Source organism: Anabrus simplex, chromosome 5 (assembly GCF_040414725.1).
Source record: "Anabrus simplex isolate iqAnaSimp1 chromosome 5, ASM4041472v1, whole genome shotgun sequence".
NCBI lineage: Eukaryota > Metazoa > Arthropoda > Insecta > Orthoptera > Tettigoniidae > Anabrus > Anabrus simplex.
In genome coordinates, this window is record NC_090269.1 from 206,690,411 (window position 1) to 206,704,718 (window position 14,308).

The window sequence follows — 14,308 nt, forward strand, 5'->3', positions numbered from 1 at the left end:
ATACAACATTTTTTGGTGGTCTTTTTTCCTTTAAATACAACTGGTGCAGAATGGGACCTGTTGAATCTGAGTAATCTCTGTTATATGTAGAGTGTCTCTTGCTAACATTTTCTGAAATGTCATTTGCTAAAGACGCAAAATCACTTAAATCAGTTAAGAACCATTACGATTGTACCAAACTTAATTTGGACTTGAAAAAGATTAGTGGACTTAACAAAGTCCATAATAAAGTATGAATGTATGGACGGATGGATGTTCAATATTAATAAATTCTAAATAATTGCACTCAGCAAAAAACTAGCATTAACGATCTCCCCCTCCCCCCACCCTAATGTGGGTTTGAGTTTTAAAAAATCGGGAGTGTTACTATTTATCTCAGCGACTCCGAAAACTATGGATTTGACACTTTTTATTATTTTTTATCTCAATCCCCCTCGCCCCCACCACGAAGGGGGATGAACTTGGACTTTAAAAGATGCCGGAGTGTCACTATTCATCTACCCCCATGTGGTTTGTCTCCTGTTACTAAAAATCCGGAGTCTCACTATTGATCTCAGCGACCTCGAAAACTATGGACTCGACACTATTTTCTATTATGTGTATATATTACTCCCCCATCGCCCCCCACCCCGAAGGGGGCTGAACATGGACATTAAAAAATTCCGGAGTATCACTATTCATTCCAGCGAGCCCGAAAAGTGTGAATTCGACACTACTTTCGATGATTTTAATATCTCGCCCCCCGCCCCTAAGGGTTCCTGGGCAGTCTTACCCCCACGTGCTTTGTCTCCTGATACTAAAAATCCGGAGTGTACTATTCACCTCGGCGACCCCGAAAACTATGTATTCAACGCTATTTTTGTTTAATTTCATATATCACACCCCCTCGCCCCCCGCGACAAAGGGTGTGAACTTTTATTTATAAACAATTAGAAGTGTCACTATTAATCCCAGAGACCCCGAAAACTATGGATTCGACACTATTTTCTATTATTTTTATACCTGACCCCCCTGACTCCCCACCCCCCTAAGGGGGCTAGAGATGGCTTACCCCAACAGTACTCGTCTCCAGATAGCAAATAATAGGTGTTCAAAATTTGATTGAAATTACTCCAGTGGTTTAGGAGGAATGTGTCATTTACACACATGCATCCATCTTTATACAGTATATAGAAGATTTATTTATTATTAATATTATAATATTACAATATTTAAAATATAAGAATACGATATACGTTTTCAAACAACATCTTGAGGTGTGGATCAAGTTGGTGATTCAAAATGTGACAACTCTTCTTTGGGGCAGTGGTGACTATCTTATCTCGTACGGACGTTGGAATGTGATATTTTTACGAAATACGTAAAAAGGGAGGTATAACACCTCGTGAAGTATCAGGAGACCTCTTATATTAAAGCATTTGAGCTCATATTTGTCTTTGAAATAGTTTACAATAGGTTCATACATACCTTATTTTATCTTCCTCCTCAGCTTGTTGAAAACCAACCTCGTGCCGGAAAGAAGGGTCAATTATTATGCCATGCCTAGAGGTGTTAGAATAGGGATGTGCAATAATATCATCTCTTCTAGTAGATCCATCTAAAGATACAGTCCTAGTGGATTGTACAAATATTATTATAAGAATATAAAAGACAATGTATATTATACTAACCAATTTTTCCTTATGGAACTAACGGATGAAGCATATTACGTTCTCTTCCATTTGGAGCTGCCGGCCCCGTGGTGTAGGGGTAGCCTACGTTATTATTGAGGAGCTAACTGACAGTGAGACAACGGCCCCGGTCTAGAAAGCCACACGACACCTCGTAATCCGCAGGCCTTCGGGCTGAGCAGCGGTCGCTTGGCAGACCTTCAACGGCTGTAGTGCCATGGGGTTTTGGGGGTTGGGTTCCATTTGCAGCTAAGATGAATGGTGTGTTCGCCTTTCCAACTCTTGAAACACCCATGCACAGTTGACAATGGGAGAAGCACGATTGCTGAAGATAGACTCCTACAACTTTATGCGACTGTCTTTGTACCTTCTTGATGTACATAACGAAACTCAAACGAACGGGTAACTGCAGAGGTCTAACTGAAACGATATATCCGAAGAGATGACTTGAATCCGAGGAATGAATACTGCTTCGCCCGCGGCATGTCCAGTGATGATGGTGGCTTCAATAATATTCGTTATCAGTTTGTTCCAACGCAGAGGGAAGGAGGATTAATATTAATGATAAAGATAATCGGTGCCAAAATCGTCCGCTCCAAGATGTTCGAGGATAATCCAGGTGAATTCAAGTTGTTCAAAAACTCTGTCGTGTAGATTTTTTTTTACAAGTTGCTTTACGTCACTCCGACACAGACAGGTCTTACGGCGACGATGGGACAGGAAAGGGCTAGGAGTGGGAAGGAAGCGGCCGTGGCCTTAATTAAGGTACAGCCCCAGCATTCGCCTGGTGTGAAAATGGGAAACCACGGAAATCCATCTTCAGGGCTGCCGACAGTGGGATTCGAACCCACTATCTCCCGAATACTGGATACTTGACCACACTTAAGCGACTGCAGCTATCGAGCTCGGTCTGTCGTGTAGATATGACAGACACATCTGTATTATATGTCGTGTCGATAGACTTGTAAATTTGTTAAACATCGGCTAATTCTTGTAAAATTTGCTTCTTGATGACGTTGGCAGCTTAATTTCCTGGAGCAAGTATTGCTCTTTGGCACAGCCATGCGTGAACGGTAAAATGCTGTGCCCACGTATTAAACATTTTAGATCTCTGCTTGCCGAAGATTTGGCGTGGCATCGCACACATACAGACTGACAAACACTTCTGGATATCATGGACTGAATGTGGTTCCTCGTATCGGGGACCGAAAATGGCTTCCTACGCCAGGGAATTAAAATGCTTCCTTTGACAGGTATTACCTATCTTATGTACGTTGCCTAGCGGGAGTGAATCTACGCATTTAATCCTGATAACAGCACGTTGTACTGCCATTTCCCAATGCATATTTTTACCAGTTTTTCCTTCATAACTCCCCAACAATCGCAAAAAAAAGGCAAATCCGGCTTGGAGGTGGATTTGGAGCCCCTTCCATCCACCTATGTTAAACATCTTAGATCTCTGCCTGCCGTATATTTAGCTGGGCATCGCACAAACATACGCACGCAAACATTCCCTTTTATTATAGATTGATTATAATGATTATGACTCAATAGGATCAAGAGCATCATTTTTATACAGATATTTTCAACATGTCGGAAAGCCAGTTTGCAATGTTCTGTAATAGCTTTTGTATATGATTGTACTCTATTATCTTGCAAAGTCTTGTGTGGCTCACTGAGTCACTCTTGTATGATTTACTTGAGATTTTAATCATTCTCTGTCTTCTCTTCCTTCTGTAATAAGTTATGCTATGAATGACTATTTCATATTGTTCAATTTGCTCTATTACTTGTTATCAATATTCTAACAGTAGTGAGAAATGTAACTGGCGAAACCTGTAATGTTCACAACATTGGTTAAAACTTCTTCCTTCGTCACCCTTATACAGAGGCTCTTGGGTTGGACTGTGGACCATTTGACCTCCATCCGCTTCTCGCACCTCACAGGAGACAGAAGAGATGCGCGTCACTCCTGGGGTAGTTCGTAGATCGTTACTCTCATCCGCTTCGGCGCTTCATATATTCTATTATTACGATTGGCTTGCCACATTCAAAGGAAATGGGTAAACATTAAATAAATAAATAAATAAATAAATAAATAAATAAATAAATAAATAAATAAATAAATAAATAAATAAATAAATAAATAAATATACCTACATAAGTTACCGAAAGAAGCTTCAGAAATAAAAATGTTCTAATCCATAATTTTCTTGGAGCGAATGTTGAAGGGAAGCTCTCTTAGGCTACAGTCTACAATTTGGTGACAATTTTATAGTTTTACTAGCAAGATACCCGTGCTTCGCTACGGTATTATACTGAAATTTATAATTGAATGCTTATTGTATTAGATATATAATCCGCCGAAATTCGCGATCTGACTCGTTTTCTGCGAGAATCCACCAAAATTCCCGATCTGACTGGTTTTCTATGATTTTACGGCACGTTTCCTCCCACTTTTAAATCTTCCTTTCCAGCAATCGATTTCGCAATTCCCGGGCTAGGCTCAGGTATTCCTCCCGGTCAGTTGGGTCCGTAAATCCTTGCCATCTTTTCCTATAATATTTTTAATATGGATAAAATCCTTCAGGAGATCCGGCGTGGTGTCATATTGGGTGCCTTGGCGAGACTGAACCCGCGGCCGGACTGCATTCTTAGTCATTACCTGTCCAGGAGCCGTTTCCTGCGCGGTCCGCACATTTAACGACGGTCCGGAATATTATTATTATTATTATTATTATTATTATTATTATTATGATGTGTTTCTGGAATGGCTGATGACAGGGAAAACCGGAGTATCCGGAGAAAAACCTGTCCCACCCCCGTTTAATCCAGCACGATTGCCACATGGAGTGACCGGGATTTGAACCACGGAACCCAGCTGTGAGAGGCCGGCGCGCTGCCGCCTGAGCAACGGAGGATCCTTATAAGTACATTAATAACAGTAAAATCAATTGGTCTCACCTCCTTCTACACCCCAACGCCGTTAAGTTTATTTACCGCAACCCACCCCACCAAAAAAATTAAAAGAATTTTTGTTTCTTTATGTTTAAGGGAGATTAAAAACACCAATGTTCACGTCTATTACCTTCAGTTTTGAGATTAAAAAATAATTCACTTTTTTCACTTCATTTAGCAATAATCCCCCCCCCCTTTTAAATGAATTTTCCCTCAAATAATACTTGTTTCTTTAATAGTAAAGGATCTTCTAAATTCCAATTATCACGACTCTAACTTCTTCAGTTTTCGATTTATGTGTCCTCATGAAAGGGATTCAACTCCTTTACACTCCCGCCCTCCAAGATGGTTTCCCCACCAAAACGCGTTCTTCTTTGTTTTTAAAGGAGGTCCAAATAAGAATTTTCACGTCTGTAACAACTGTAGTTTTTATTAGATGTATGTATTCTCATACAATTCAGTCAATTAATTTTTCAATTCTTTCAACCCCCCCCCCCCTTCATTGGATTTTCCGAGAATACGTGTTTCTTTACTTCTAAAGCAGATTGCAAATATCAAATTTCACGTCTCTAACATCTTCATTTTTGAGATATCAGTAGCCTAATTAAAAAAATTCATCACCATTTTCAGTCACTTTTACCCCCCTTCCACCCAAGTGGTATTTCCGATAACTAAAAGTACACGTTTCTTTATGCTTAATAGAGATAAAAATACCATTTTTCACTTCTGTAACATGTTAAGTTTTTTTTAGATATACTGTAAAAATTCTCATTTTAAAATTTCACCCCTTTTGAGTTCCCCTTAAGTGAAGTTTCCTAAACAAATTACCTATATTTCTTTACATTTACAGGAGATTTACATTCACTCTTTACTCTGTAACATTTTACGTTTCCAAGATATTCTGTAGATACAGTCTTTCAAAAAATTCACCCCAATTTGTCACTCCTGTTTAACCGCCATTAATTGGCTTTTCCAAAATCTAAAAAATACGTGTTTCTTTATTTTTAAAGGAGATCCCATATGCAAATTATGAGTTTTGTAATATCATTCGTTTCTGAGATATGTGTATCCTCAATTAAGGCATTCAACCCATTTTTCACCCTTTTACACCCCTCCTATTAGGATTTACAGGAAACAAAAAATACGTGTTCCTTAATTTTTAGAGGAGATTCTAACTACCAATTTTTACATCTGTAAATTTTAAAATTTTAAGATGTAGACACACTCATTTTAAAAATTTCACCCCCCAATACTTGGATTTTCCAAAACGAAAAAATACGCGTTTCTTTACTTTTAAAGTAGATCCAAAATACCAATTTTCAGGTCTGTAATATCTTCAGGTTCGGAAATATAAGTAGCCTCATGAAAGGCATTCAACCCATTATTCACCCTTTTACACCCTTCCTATTGGGATTTTCCGAAAACAGAAGAATACATGTTTCTTTATTTTTAAAGGAGATTCTAAATACCAATTTTTACATCTATAAACTTAAAAAGTTTTGAGATATAGATACACTCATTTTAAAAAATCACCCCATTTTCACCCCCCCCCATTAATTGGATTTTCCACAAAAAGAAAAATGCGTGTTTCTATATTTTTACGGAGATCGCAAACACCAATTTTCAGGTCTGTAATATCTTCAGGTTCTGAAATATAAGTAGACTCATGAAATGCATTCGACCAGTTTTTCAACCTTTACCACCCTTCCTATTACGATTTTCCGAAAACAAAATATAAGTGTTTCTTTATTTTTAATGGAGATTCTAAATACCAATTTTTACATCTATAACCTTTAAACGTTTTGAGATATAGATACAGTCATTTTAAAATATTACGCCCTTTTCACCCCCCTTAATTGGGTTTTCCAGAAAAACAAAAAATACGTGTTTCTTTATTTTTAAAAGAGATCCCAAACACCAATTTTCAGGTCTATAATATCTTCAGTTTCTGAGATATAAGTAGCCTATTAAAGGCATTCAACCCATTTTTCACCCCTTTTCACTCCTCCTATAGCGATTTTCCGAAAACAAAAAAATACGTGTTTCTTTATTTTTAATGAAGATTCTAAATACCAGTTTTTACATCTGCAAACTTTAAATGTTTGGAGATATAGATTCACTCATTGTAAAAATTCACCCCCTTTTCACCCTCCCATTAATTGGATTTTCCAAGAACAAAAAAATACGTGTTTCTTTATTTTTGAAAGAGATCAAAAGTACCAATTTTGAGGTCTGTAATATCTCCAGTTTCTGAGATATAAGTACCGGTATCCTGATTAAAGGCATTCAACCACTTTTTCACCCTTTTTAACCCCTCCTATTGGGATTTTCTGAAAACAAAAAAATACGTGTTTCCTTATTTTTAAAGAAGATTCTAAATACCAATTTTTACATCTGTAAACTTTTAAAGTTTTGAGATATAGATACACTCATTTTAAAATTTCACCCCCATTTTCACCCCCTTACCGAAGGAATATCCAAAAATCCTCTCTTAGCGAGCACCTACATCATAACATGAATATATCCCCAAAATTTCATTTCTTTATGTCCAGTAGTTTTGGCTCGGCGATGATGAATCCAGTCAGTCAGGACAAGCTATTTTATATATATACTAGCAAGATACCCGTGCTTCGCTACGGTATTATACTGAAATTTATAATTGAATGTTGTTTTAGATATATAATCAGCCGAAATTCGCGATCTGAATCGTTTTCTGCGAGAATCCGCCAAAATTTGCGATCTGACTCTTTTTCTAACAGATCACGGCAAGTTTCCTCCCATTTTTCAATCTTTCTTTCCAGCAATCGATTTCGTACTTCCCGGGCTAGGTCCAGGTATTCCACCCCGTCAGTTGGGTCCCTAAATCTTTGCCATCTTTTCCTATAAGCGTTTTTAGTTTGGATCAAATCCTTCAGGAGATCCGGCGTGGTGTCGTCTTAGGTGCCTTGGCGGTACTGAACCCGCGGCCGGACTGCATTCTTAGTCATTACCCGTCCAGGACCCGTTTCCAGGGGGGTCCGCACATTTGACAACGGTCCAGAACATTATTATTATTATTATTATTATTATTATTATTATTATTATTATTATTATTATTATTATTATTATTATTATTATTGTTGTTAAAAGATGTTCTGAACCCCACAGCAAGCTGCAAGATCGCTACTTGGCGGTAAATTACATCTACTGCCAGTGTCATTGTTACAATGTGACCAGCACCATCGTCGCGCGTAGGCAAGTGTGCGGGATTTCTGGCGATACCAATGACATACTTCCGTGCATTGTTGACCTTATTATAGAGGTGAACAATTTGACGGTCCATCTCATTCCTATCGTTTATTTCAAATGTGTTTAAATTTTTATTTACATGCCAGGAGAATCTACTGTAATCTAAGAACGTTCTCCGAAGGAAAAGATGGCTGTTGAAAACGAACCCAGGAAAGATTAAAAATGATCGGTTTATGATCAGAATAAGTACATCGAAACTATATAGCCTGTTTCCAGTCATTCGACAGGGTCAGGAATGGAATGAATAAAGCCCCATCTAGCGGTGGCAGTAGGAATTGTGCCGGCTGCCGAAGCACACCTCTGGGGCAATGATCGTTGAATGACAAATGAAATGAAATATTGGACAGTGTTGCTTGAATGAATGATGACAGAGAAAATCGAAGTATCCGGATAAAAACCTGTCCCGCCTCCGTTTTGTCCAGCACGAATGTCACATGGAGTGACCGGGATTTGAACCACGGAACCCAGCTGCGAGAGGCCGGCGCGCTGCCGCCTGAACAACGGAGGCTCCTTAAGTACATTATGAACAGTAAAATCAATTGATCTCACCTCCTTTTACACCCCACCGCCGTTAAGTTTATTTACACACCCCCCCCCCCGCCAAAAAAATAGAAGACGTGTTTCTTTATGTTTAAAGGATATTCCAAACACCAATTTTCACATCTGTTACATTCAGTTTTGAGATATAAGTATCCCCATAAAAATAATTCACTTTATTTTCACTTCCTTTCACACTCCCCTCCCCCCCACCCCCGTAAGTGAATTTTCCGGCAAAATATACTTGTTTCCCTAATAGTAAAGGATCTTCTAAATAGTAATTATCACGACTCTAACTTCTTCAGTTTTTGATTTATGTGTCTTCATGAAAGGAATTCAACTCCTTTTCACTCCCGCCCCCCAAACGCGTTTTTCTTTGTTTAAGGAGATTCAAATAGCAATTTTCACGTCCGTAACAACTTTAGTTTCTATTAGATGTATGTAATCTCATACAATTAATTCAATTAATTTTTCAATTCTTTCACCCCCCCCCCTTCATTGGATTTTCCGAGAATACGTGTTTCTTTACTTTTAAAGCAGATTCCAAATGTCTAATTTAACGTCTGTAATATCTTCATTTTTGAGATATCAGTAGCCTAATTAAAAGAATTCAACACCATTTTCAGTCACTTTTACCCCCCCCCCTTCCACCCAAGTGGTATTTCCGAAAGCTGAAAATACACGTTTCTTTATTTTTATTAGAGATAAAAATGCCATTTTTCACTTCTGTAACATGTTAAGTTTTTGAGATATACTGTAGAAATTCGCTTTTTAAAATTTCACCCCTTTTTATTTCCCCTTAAGTGGAGTTTCCAAAAACAAATCACCTACCTTTCTTTACATTTACAGGAGATTCCAAATACCCACTTTTTACGTCTATAACATTTTACGTTTCTCAGATATTCTGTAGATATAGTCTTTCAAAAAATTCACCCCAGTTTGTCACTCCTGTTTAACCGCCATTAATTGGATTTTCCAAAAAAAAAAAAATACGTGTTTCCTTATTTTTAAAGGAGCTCCCATATACAAATTTCCAGTTCTGTAATATGTTCAGTTTCTGAGATATATGTATCCTCATTAAAGGCATTCATCCCATTATTCACCCATTTACACCCCTCCTATTGGGATTTAAAGAAAGCAAAAAATACGTGTTCTTGTATTTTTAAAGAAGATTCTAAATATAATTTTTTTTACATCTGTAAACTTTTAAAGTTTCAAGATGTAGACACACTCATTTTAAAAATTCACCCCCCTTTTCACCCTCCATTATTTGCATTTTCCAAAATCAACAAAATACCTGTTGCTTTATTTTTAAAGTAAATCCCAAATACCAATTTTCAGGTCTGTAATATCTTCAGGTTCTGAAATATAAGTAGCCTCATTAAAGGCATTCAACCGCTTTTTCACCCTTTTCCACCCTTCCAATTGGGATTTTCCGAAAACAAAAAAATACGTGTTCCTTTATTTTTAAAGGAGATTCTAAATGCCAATTTTTACATCTTTAAACTTTAAAAGTTTTGAGATATAGACAGACTCATTTTAAAAATTCACCCCCTTTTCACACCCCCCATTAATTGGATTTTCCAAAAACAAAAAATATGTATTTCTCTATTTTTAAAGGAAATCCTAAACACCAATTTTCAGGTCTGTAATATCTTCAGTTTCTGAGATATAAGTATCCTCATTAAAGTCATTCAACCACGTTTTCACCCCTTTTCACCCCTCCTATTGAGATTTTCCGAAAACAAAAAAATACGTGTTTCTTTGTTTTTAATGAAGATTCTAAGTACCAATTTTTACATCTGTAAACTTTAAAAGTTTTGAGATATAGATGCACCCATTTTAAAAATTCACCCCCTTTTCACCCTCCCATTAATTGGATTTCCCCAAAACAAAAAAAATACGTGTTTCTTTATTTTTAAAAGAGATCAAAAGTACCAATTTTTATGTCTGTAATATCTTCAGTTTCTGAGATATAAGTACCGGTATCCCGATTAAAGGCATTCAACCACTTTTTCACCCTTTTTCGCCCCTCCTATTGGGATTGTCTCAAAACAAAAAAATACGTGTTTCCTTATTTTTAAAGAAGATTCTAAATACCAATTTTCACATTTGTAAACTTTTAAAGTTTTGAGATATAGACACACTCATTTTAAAATTTCACCCCCCTTTTCACCCCCTTAGCGACGGAATATCCAAAAATCCTCTCTTAGCGAGCACCTACATCTTAATGTGAATATATCTCCAAAATTTCATTTCTTTATGTCCAGTAGTTTTGGCTCGGCGATGATGAATCAGTCAGTCAGTCAGTCAGTCAGTCAGGACAAGCTACTTTATATATATAGATAGATTTGAGCATCGCGTATTGGGTATTTGTAGGTTTTCTATACCTGACTCCCTATGGGTGGGGGACGCAGATGAAGAATACATCCACGTTATCTCCTGCCTGTCATGAGAGGCGACTAAAAGGGACCCCAGGGGCTCTCAACTTGGGAGAGTGGGTTGGCGAGAATGGGGCCCTTAGCTGAGTCCTGGCATTGCTTCCATTTACTTGTGCCAGGCTCTTCACTTTCATCTGTCCTGTTCGACCTTCCTTGGTCAACTCTTATTCTTTTCCGATCCCGATAGTATTAGAGCATTTGAGGCCTAGGTAGTCTTTCATTTGCACGCCCTTCGTGGTCCTTGCCTTTCTTCGTCCGTTACCTCATTTATCGAAGTGACGGATCCCTTCTTTTTTTTCTCTACCTCTCTTTCTCTCTCTACCCCCTGTAGGTGGAGGACACTGATGTAAATTACACCCACAGTATCCCCTGCCTGTCGTAAGAGGCGACTAAAAGGGGCTAACAACGGATGATTGAATCATAACCATGTAACTACTTGTGATTAGTACCATCACGTGGGGAACACCTTTACTTGCGAGTAGTACCACTTAGTTAGGTACTCAATAGTTTTGTGATTAGTGGCAGTGGAGAGCGGTTCACTGTGGGTTTACAGTACCTGTGATTAGTATCATTATGTCAGAAAAACCACGGGTCTGGGTATTGCCTGTGGTTAGTAGCACAATATGAGCGACACCGTGGGTCTGCGTTGCGTGTGATTGGTACCCACTATATGAGAAACACCACGGGAATACCGGCGGCCGTGGTTATTACACCTAGGTGAGAAACATCATGGGTTTGCGTTGCCTATAAGTGGCGCCGTTATGTGAGAAACACCATAGGTCTGTGTTAAATGTGGGACGTACAATACTTGTGAGTAGTACCATAATGCGTGAAACACCGTGAGTATACGCTACTTGTGATTGGTACCGCAACATGGCTTATACCATCGTTCCACTTTACTAGCGATAAGTACCCTTATGAGGGGCCGTTGAACTGGATTTTAGGCCCCTTTAGTCAAGAAGCATCATCGATACAGGACTTTTCTTTTGGAAGCAGTCCCTTGGTCAGTAATACTATTATTCTAGATAGTTTCTCGGGTCCGATCCACGGATTGTTTTAAAATAATATTCATCCATTCATTGTTCATCATCACGTTTTGAATTCTGGTCAGTGGATGATTTTTGATCTTTAAATTGTCATTCAATTTAGTCTCATTTCGTACCATTAGGGGCCTATGACGTAGAAGTTTGGCCCCTTTAAACAACAAGCACTGTGATCATCATCATCATCATCATAATCATACTATATCTAAAAATGCTGTGCTAATATAAAATGAATACTCTGACCATCTTTAACTGAACGAGTCTCAAGGGGTCAAACTATTTCTTTTGTATAAAGGGTCTGATAAATTCGATCTTAATAACTACAGACCTATATCAGTCCTTCCCATTGTGTCAAAAATCCTAGAGATAGTGGTCAAAGATAGGCTATTAAAATACCTACAATGTAATGACTATTTTTATCCATACCAGTACGGATTTTTGCCTAACTCTAGTACCTACAATGCTGTAGAAGACATTATTATTAAGTTACAGGAGTCCTTAGACTCATGTATGGTAGCATCAGGCCTTTCTATAGATCTTCAGAAAGCATTTGACACAGTTGACCATAACATTTTATTACTGAAGTTGGAAGCAGCAGGGGTTAGAGGTTTAGCACTTAACTGGTTTACAGATTATCTCAGAGACAGGGTACAGTTCGTTAGTTGTATGGGAGCAGAAAGCACGTTACAGGCTATAACAACTGGTGTGCCTCAAGGTTCTGTTCTAGCACCAATATTATTTCTTGTATTTGTCAATGATATTGGTAACTTGCCGCTGTTCGGTAAGTTGTCATTATTTGCTGATGACACAAATATTTTCTACACAGGGAATTGTACATATAATCTTGAAGAAAAGATGCAACATGACATATCTTTAATTCAGACCTGGCTTACTACCAACCGACTAAGAATTAATCATAATAAAACTAACTATATCATATTTCACAAACCATTATGTACATTTCCTCTGGACATCAACTTGAGTTTCTATGACCAAGTGGTACCTCGTGTTCAATCAACCAAATTTCTAGGACTTAGCATAGATGAGTCGCTAACTTGGGAGAATCACATCACAATGCTGTGTGATAGAATAACTCCTGCTATTGGTGTACTCAGCCGATTAAAATACAAAGTTTCTCGTGGACTGTTGAAGAGTATTTATCATGCACTAATTGAAAGCCACCTGAATTATATGATTCATATCTGGGCATGTTGCAGTAAAGAACAATTTGAAAAGATCAGTATCTTACAAAAAAGAGCACTGAAAATACTCTTCAACTTACCCACCTTAACACCAACCATACAGGTCAACCAGTATTGTAATGTGCTGTCACTAGATGGTCTTCGTAAAAAAGCTTCAGCTATTATGTTGTATAAATTGAAAAATGGACAAACTCATTCGAACACACTTTGCAACTTGAATTCTGACATACATTCATACAGTACAAGAGGATCTACTAAAATTCACTGTAAATCATCGAAGTCTACTAAGTATGGCACTAATTCTTTATGGCATTTTTCTGTAAAGTTTTTCAATAGCCTTCCTGAGCATATTCGAGAAGCCGCTAACTTACCCATCTTTAAAACCAAGCTTGTTAATTTTCTAAAAGTAAAAATGCCAAGCCTATAGAGTACTGATTTAGTATACTATATCACTGCTGTTCATATTTGGTTTCTATCACTAGGATACCTTAATATTATTTTTATTATTCTTCATTGTACAGTATATTATACTTTTGTCCTAGAAGCTGATGTTCTAAAATCTCATCTTTGTTGCCAAATGTAATTAATATTATAATTATTCATTGTACAGTATATTATATTTTTGTTCTAGAAGCTGATGTTCTCAAATCTCATCTTTGTTGCCAAATGTAATTATTTGTACTGCACCATTATGAGCCTTGGCTCAGGTGCCTCTTTTGAAATAAATAAATAAAAAAAAAGTCTCAACGACACAGATAGGTCTTATGGCGGCGATGGGAGAGGAAAGGGCTAGGAATGGGAAAGAACCGTCCGTGGCTTTAATTAAGGTACAGCCCCAGCATCTGCCTGTTGTGAAAATGGGAAACCACGGATAACTATCTTCAGGGCCGCCGACAGTGGGATTCGAACCATCTATCTCCCGAATACTGGATATTGGCCGCACTTAAGCGACTGCAGCTATCGAGCTCGGTAGAGATCAAACTAATGTCATAGTTCTGGAGAGTGAGAATTCGTCTAATTAGGTTATGCAGTTTTTTTAATGTTCGCTGTCGTTTCCAAGCAAGTGTGGGTGGGATCAGAGCAATAGAACCCTGATTACTTCCTCCTTGGTACACAGTAAAGGCACTGCAATCGAAAACGAACATTCTAATTAATATAGTGAATATCAG